Here is an 8,273-nt window from a genome sequence, read left to right as displayed (position 1 = left end):
TTTCTGACTTACTTCACTCTGTATGACAGTCTCTAGATCCATCCATGTCTCAACCAATGACTCACTTTCGGTCCTTTTTATGGCTGAGTAATATTCCATTGTATATATGTACCACACTTCTTTATCCATTCGTCTGTTGATGGGAATTTAGGTTGCTTCCATGACCTGGCTATTGTAAATAGTGCTGCAGTGAACATTCGGGTGCATGTGTCTTTTTGAATTACGGTTTTCTCTGGGTATATGCCCAGTAGTGGGATTGCTGGGTCATATGGTAATTCTAATTTTAGTTTTTTAAGGAACCTCCATATTGTTCTCCATAGTGGCTGTATCAATTTACATTCCCACCAACAGTGCAAGAGGGTTCCCTTTTCTCCACACCCTCTCCAGCATTTGTTGTTTGTAGATTTTCTGATGATGCCCATTCTAACTGGTGTGAGGTGATACCTCATTGTAGTTTTGATTTGCATTTCTCTAATAATTAGTGATGTTGAGCATCTTTTCATGTGCTTCGTGGCCGTCTGTATGTCTTCTTTGGAGAAATGTCTATTTAGGTCTTCTGCCCATTTTTGGATTGGGGTGTTTGTTTCTTTAATATTGAGCTGAATGAGCTGTTTATATATTTTGGAGATTAATCCTTTGTCCGTTGATTCATTTGCAAATATTTTCTCCCATTCTGAGGGTTGTCTTTTCGTCTTGTTTATGGTTTCCTTTGCTGTGCAAAAGCTTTGAAGTTTCATTAGGTCCCATTTGTTTATTTTTGTTTTTATTTCCATTACTCTAGGAGGTGGATCAAAAAAGATCTTGCTGTGATTTATGTCAAAGAGGGTTCTTCCTATGTTTTCCTCTAAGAGTTTTATAGTGTCCATTCTCACATTTAGGTCTCTAATCCATTTGGAGTTTATTTTTGTGTATGGTGTTAGGGAGTATTCTAATTTCATTCTTTTACATGTAGCTGTCCAGTTTTCCCAGCACCACTTATTGAAGAGACTGTCTTTTCTCCATTGTATATCTTTGCCTCCTTTGTCATAGATTAGTTGACCATAGGTGCGTGGGTTTGTCTCTGGGCTTTCTATCTTGTTCCATTGATCTATGTTTCTGTTTTTGTGCCAGTACCATATTGTCTTGATTACTGTAGCTTTGTAGTATAGTCTGAAGTCAGGGAGTCTGATTCCTCCAGCTCCATTTTTTTCCCTCAAGACTGCTTTGACTATTACAGGTATGTGACATTCCCCATCTCTCCCCCCATCACAGGTGAGTGACAGTCCCCAGCTCTCTCCCCATCTCAGGTATGTGACAGCCCCCAGCTCTCTACTCATCACAGGTGTGTGAAGCCCCCAGCTCTCTCCCCATCACAGGTGAGAGACAGCCCCCAGCTCTCTCACCATCTCAGGTATGTGACAGCCCACAACTGTCTCCCCATCACAAGTATGCGACAGCCACTAGCTGTCTCCACATCCCAGATATGTGACAGCCGCCAGCTCTCTCCCCATCACAGGTGAATGAAAGCCCACAGCTGTCTCCCCATCACAGTTATGTGACAGCCCGCAGGTGTCTCCCCACTACAGGTATGTTATAGCCCCCAGCCTTCCCCCCATCACAGGTATATGAACAACCCCAAGCTCTCTCCCCATCACAGGTGTGTGAAAGACCCCAGCTCTCTCCCCATCACAGGTGAGTGACAACTCCAATCTATCTCCCCATAACAGGTGAGTGACAACCCACAGCTCTCTCCCCATCACAGGTATGTGACAGCCCACAGCTATCTCAGCATCACAGGTATGTGACAAACCCAAGCTGTCTCCCCATCACAGGTGTGTGACCGTCCCCAGCTGTCTCCATAACACAGGTGCATGACAACGCCCAGCTCCCTCCCCTTCACAGGTGGGTGACAGCCCCCAGCTCTCTCCCTATCAAAGGTATGTGAGAGCCACCAGCTGTCTCCCCATCACAGGTATGTGACAGCCACTAGCTGTCTCTGCATCCCAGTTATGTGACAGCCGCCAGCTGTCTCCACATCACAGGTATGTAACAGCCCCCAGCTCACTCCCCATCACAGGTGTTTGAAAGTCCCCATCTCTGTCCCAATCACAGGTGTGTAACAGCCTCCAGCTCTCCCCCCATCATGGGTGGGTGACAGCCCTCAGCTCTCTCCCCATCACAGGTGTGTAACAGCCCCCAGCTGTCTCAGCATCACAAGCATGTGACAGTCCCCATCTTTCTCCCAATCTCAGGTGTCTGTCAGCTCCCATCTCTCTCCCCATCACAGGTGAGTGACAGCCCCCAGCTCTCTCCCCATCACAGGTAAGTGACAGCGCCCAGCTGTCTCCACATCACAGGTATGTGACAGCCACTAGTTGTCTCCGCATCACAGGTATGTGACAGCCCCCGGCTCTCTCCCCATCACAGGTGAGTTACAGCCCCCAGCTCTTTCCCCATTACAGGTGTGTGACAGCCCCCAGCTCTATCCCCATCACAGGTGTGTGACACCCCCAGCTCTCTCCCCATCACAGGTAAGTGATAGCTCCCAGCTCTCTCCCCAACTCATGTATATGAGAGCCCCGAGCTGTCTCCGCATCACAGGTGAACGACAGCCCCCAACTCTCTCCCAATCACAGGTATGTGACAGCCCCCAGCTGTCTCCGCATCACAGGTATGTGAAAGCCCCCAGCTCTCTCCCCATCACAGGTGTTTAATGGTCCCCATCTCTCTCCCCATCACAGGTGTGTGACAGCGCCCAGCTCTCTCCACATCACAGGTGAGTGACAGCCCCCAGCTCTCTCCCCATCTCAGGTATGGAACAGCCCCCAGCTGTCTCCGCATCACAGGTGCCCGACAGCCCCCAACTCTCTCCCCATCACAGGTATGTGACAGCCACAGGTGTCTCCGTATCACAGGTATGTTAGAGCCACCAGCTGTCTCCGCATCACAGGTATGTTACAGCCCCCAGCTCTCTCCCCCTCAGAGGTGTTTAACAGTCCCCATCACTCTCCCCATCACAGGTGTATGACAGACCGCAGCTCTCTCCCCATCACAGGTGAGTGAAAGACTCCAGCTCTCTCCCAATTACAGGTGTGTGACAGCTCCGAGCTCTCTCTCCATAACAGGTGAGTGACAGCCCCCAGCTCTCTCCCCATCTCAGGTATGTGACAGCCCCCAGCTGTCTCCGCATCACAGGTGCCCGACAGCCCCCAACTCTCTACCCATCACAGGTATGTGACAGCTCCCAGCTGTCTGGGCATCACAGGTATGTGACAACCAGCATCTGTCTCCGCATCACAGGTGTGTGACAGCCCCCAGCTCTCTCCCCATCAGAGGTGTTTGACAGTCCCCATCACTCTTCCCATCACAGGTGTGTGACCACCCCCAGCTCTCTCCCCATCCCAGGTAAGTGACACCCCCCAGCTCTCTCCCTATTACAGGTGTGTGACAGCCCCGAGCTCTCTCCCCATCACAGGTGAGTGACAGTCCCCAACTCTCTCCCCATCACAGGTATGTGACAGCCCCAGCTGTCTCCGTATCACAGGTATGTTAGAGCCACCAGCTGTCTCCGCATCACAGGTATGTGACAGACCCCAGCTCTCTCCCCCTCAAAGGTGTTTGACAGTCCCCATCACTCTCCCCATCACAGGTGTATGACAGCCCGCAGCTCTCTCCCCATCACAGGTGAGTGACAGACTCCAGCTCTCTCCCAATTACAGGTGTGTGACAGCTCCGAGCTCTCTCCCCATAACAGGTGAGTGACAGCCCCCAGCTCTCTCCCCATCTCAGGTATGTGACAGCCCCCAGCTGTCTCCGCATCACAGGTGCCCGACAGCCCCCAACTCTCTACCCATCACAGGTATGTGACAGCTCCCAGCTGTCTGGGCATCACAGGTATGTGACAACCAGCATCTGTCTCCGCATCACAGGTGTGTGACAGCCCCCAGCTCTCTCCCCATCAGAGGTGTTTGACAGTCCCCATCACTCTTCCCATCACAGTTGTGTGACCGCCCCCAGCTCTCTCCCCATCCCAGGTAAGTGACACCCCCCAGCTCTCTCCCTATTACAGGTGTGTGACAGCCCCGAGCTCTCTCCCCATCACAGGTGAGTGACAGCCCCCAACTCTCTCCCCATCACAGGTATGTGACACCCCTCAGCTCTCTCCCCATCACAGGTGTGTGACAGCCCCCAGTTGTCTCAGCATTACAGGTATGTGACAGTCCCCATCTCTCTCACCATAACAGGTGTGTGACAGCCCCCAGCTCTCTCCCCATCACAGGTATGTGAGAGCCACCAGCTGTCTCCCCATCACAGGTATGTGACAGCCACTAGCTGTCTCCGCATCCCAGTTATGTGACAGCCGCCAGCTATCTCCACATCACAGGTATGTGACAGCCCCCAGCTCACTCCCCATCACAGGTGTTTATAAGTCCCCATCTCTGTCCCAATCACAGGTGTTTAACAGCCTCCAGCTATCCCCCCATCACAGGTGGGTGACAGCCCTCAGCTCTCTCCCCATCACAGGTGTGTAACAGCCCCCAGCTGTCTCAGCATCGCAGGTATGTGACAGTCCCCATCTTTCTCCCAATCTCAGGTGTCTGTCAGCTCCCATCTCTCTCCCCATCACAGGTGAGTGACAGCCCCCAGCTCTCTCCCCATCACAGGTAAGTGACAGCGCCCAGCTGTCTCCACATCACAGGTATGTGACAGCCACTAGTTATCTCCGCATCACAGGTATGTGACAGCCCCCAGCTCTCTCCCCATCACAGGTGAGTTACAGCCCCCAGCTCTTTCCCCAGTACAGGTGTGTGACAGCCCCCAGCTCTCTCCCCATCACAGGTATGTGACAGCCCGCACCTCTCTCCCCATCACAGCTGAGTGACAGCCGTCATCTCTCTCCCCATCACAGATGAGTGACAGCCTCCATCTATCCTCCCATTACAGGTGAGTGACAGCCCCCAGCTGTCTCCGCATCATAGGTGCCTAAAAGCCCCCAACTCTCTCCCCATCACAGGTATGTGACAGTCCCCAGCTGTCTCCACATCACAGGTATATGACAGCCACCAGCTCTCTCCACATCACAGGTATGTGACAGCCCCCAGCTCTCTCCCCCTCAGAGGTGTTTGACAGTCCCCATCACTCTCCCCATCACAGGTGTGTGACTGTCCCCATCACTCTCCCCATCACAGGTGTGTGACAGCACCCAGCTATCTCCCCAACACAGGTGAGTGACAGCCTCCAGCTCTCTCCCAATTACAGGTGTGTGACAGCCCTGAGCTCTCCCCCCATAACAGGTGAGTGACAGCCCCCAGCTCTCTACCCATCACAGGTGTGTGAAGCCCCCAGCTCTCTCCCCATCTAAGGTATGTAACAGCCCCCAGCTGTCTCCGCATCACAGGTGCCTGACAGCCCCCAACTCTCTCCCCATCACAGGTATGTGACAACCCCCAGCTGTCTCGCTATCACAGGTATGTGATAGCCACAAGCTGTCTGCGCATCCCAGGTATGTGACAGCCGCCAGCTCTCTCCCCATCACAGGTGTTTGACAGTCCCCATCTCTCTCCCAATCACTGGTGTTTGAAAGCCCCTAGCTCTCTCCCCATCACAGGTGACAGCCCCCAGCTGCCTCCCCATCACAGATATTTGACAGCCCACACGTGTCTCCGCATCACAGGTACCTGAACAGCCCCCAACTCTCTCCCCATCACAGGTATGTGACAGCCCCCAGCTGTCTCCACATCACAGGTATGTTACAGCCACCAGCTGTCTCCGCATCACAGGTATGTGAGAGCCCCCAGCTGTCTCCACATCACAGGTATGTGTGAGCCCCCAGCTCGCTCCCCATCACAGGTGTCTGACAGTTCCCATCTCTCTCCCGATCACAGGTGTGTGACAGCCCCCAGGTCTCTCCCCATCACAGGTGTTTGACAGTTCCCATCTCTCTCCCGATCACAGGTGTGTGACAGCCCCCAGCTCTCTCCCCATCACAGGTGAGTGACAGCCCCCAGCTCTCTCCTCATCTCAGGTATGTGACAGCCCCCAGCTGTCTCCCCAATACAGGTATGTGACAGCCACTACCTGGCTCCGCATCCCAGGTATGTGACAGCCACCAGCTCTCTCCCCATCACAGGAGTTTGACAGACCCCATCTCTCTCCGCATCACAGCTGTGTGAAAGCCCCCAGCTCTCTCCCCATCACAGGTGAATGACAGCCCCCATCTGTCTCCCCATCACAGGTATGTGATAGCCCGCAGGTGTCAACCCACTACAGGTATGTGACCGCCCGACACCTTCCCCACATCACAGGTAGGTGAACACCCGCAAGCTCTCTCCCCATCACAAGTATGTGACAGCCCCCAGCTCTCTCCCCATCACAGGTGAGTGACATCCCCCATCTCTCTCCCCATAACAGGTGAGTGACAAACCACAGCTCTCTCCCCGTCACAGGTATGTGACAGCCCCCAGATATCTCAGCATAACAGGTATGTGACATGCCACATCTCTCCCCCCATCTCTGGTGTTTGAGAGCCCCCAGCTCTCTCCCCATCACAGGTATGTGACAACCCCCAGCTGTCTCCGCATCACAGGTGCCCGACAGCCCCCAACTCTCTACCCATCACAGGTATGTGACAGCTCCCAGCTGTCTGGGCATCACAGGTATGTGACAGCCAGCAGGTGTCTCCGCATCACAGGTGTGTAACAGCCCCCAGCTCTCTCCCCATCAGAGGTGTTTGAGAGTCCCCATCACTCTTCCCATCACAGGTGTGTGACCACCCCTCAGCTCTCTCCCCATCACAGGTGTGTGACAGCCCCCAGATGTCTCAGCATTACAGGTATGTGACAGTCCCCTTCTCTCTCACCATAACAGGTGTGTGACAGCCCCCAGCTCCCTCCCCATCACAGGTGAGTGACAGACCCCAGCGCTCTCCCTATCTCAGGTACGTGACAGCCCCCAGGTGTCTACGCATCACAGGTGCCTGACAGCCCCAGCTCTCTCCACATCTCACGTATGTTACTCCAACTGTCTCCACAGCACAGGTATGTAACAGCCACCAGCTGTCTCCGCATCACAGGTATGTGACAACCCCCAGCTCTCACCCATCACAGATGTGTGACAGCCCCCGGCTCTCTCCCCATCACATGTATGTGACAGCCCCGAGCTGTCTCCCCATCACAGGTATGTGACAGCCCCCAGGTATCTCCCCACTACTATTATGTGATAGCTCCTATCCTTCCCCACATCACAGGTATGTGAACAACCACAAGCTCTCTCCACATCACAGGCGTGTGACCGTCCACAGCTGTCTCCGTATCACAGGTGTGTGACAGCCTCCAGCTCTCTCCCCATCACAGGTATGTGACAGTCCCCAACTCTCTCCCCATCACAGGTATGTGAAAGCCCCCAGCTCTCTCCCCATCACAGGTGTTTGACAGTCCCCATCTCTCTCCCCTTCACAGGTATGTGAAAGTCCCCATGTCTCCCCCCATCACAGGTGTGAGACAGGCCCCAGCTCTCTCCCCATCACAGGTGAGTGACAGCCCCCAGCTCTCTCCCCATCTCAGGTATATGACAGCCCCCAGCTGTCTCCGCATCACAGGTGAACGACAGCCCTCAACTCTCTCCCCATCACATGTATGTGACAGCCCCCAGCTGTCTCCGCATCACAGGTATGTGTGAGCCCCCAGCTCTCTCCTCATCACAAGTGTTTGACAGTCCCCTTCTTTATCAGCATTACAGGTATGTGACAGGACCCAGCTGTCTCCGCATCACAGGTATGTGACAGCCATCAGCTGTCTCCGCATCACAGGTATGTGACAGCCCCCAGCTCTCTCCCCATCAAAGGTGTTTGACAGTCCCCATCACTCTCCCCATCACAGGTGTGTGACAGCCCCCAGTTCTCTCCCCATCACAGGTGAGTGACAGCCCCCAACTCTCTCACCATCACAGGTATGTGACAGCCCCCAGCTCTCTCCCCATCACAGGTGTGTGACAGCCCCTACCTGTCTCAGCATTACAGGTATGTGACAGTCCCCATCCCTTTCCCCATCACAGGTGAGTGACAGCCCCCAGCTCTCTCCCCATCTCAGGTATGTGACAGTCCCCAGCTATCTCCGCATCACAGGTGCCTGACAGCCCCCAACTCTTTCTCCATCACAGGTAAGTGACAGCCCAAAGCTCTCTCGCTATCTCAGATGTGTGACAGCCACTAGCTGTCTGCACATCCCAGGTATGTGACAGCCTCCAGCTCTCTCCCCATCACAGGTATGTGACAGCCCCCATCTCTCTCTCCATCA

Source organism: Balaenoptera ricei (assembly GCF_028023285.1).
Source record: "Balaenoptera ricei isolate mBalRic1 chromosome 2 unlocalized genomic scaffold, mBalRic1.hap2 SUPER_2_unloc_1, whole genome shotgun sequence".
Lineage (NCBI taxonomy): Eukaryota > Metazoa > Chordata > Mammalia > Artiodactyla > Balaenopteridae > Balaenoptera > Balaenoptera ricei.
This window is presented reverse-complemented; position numbering follows the sequence as displayed.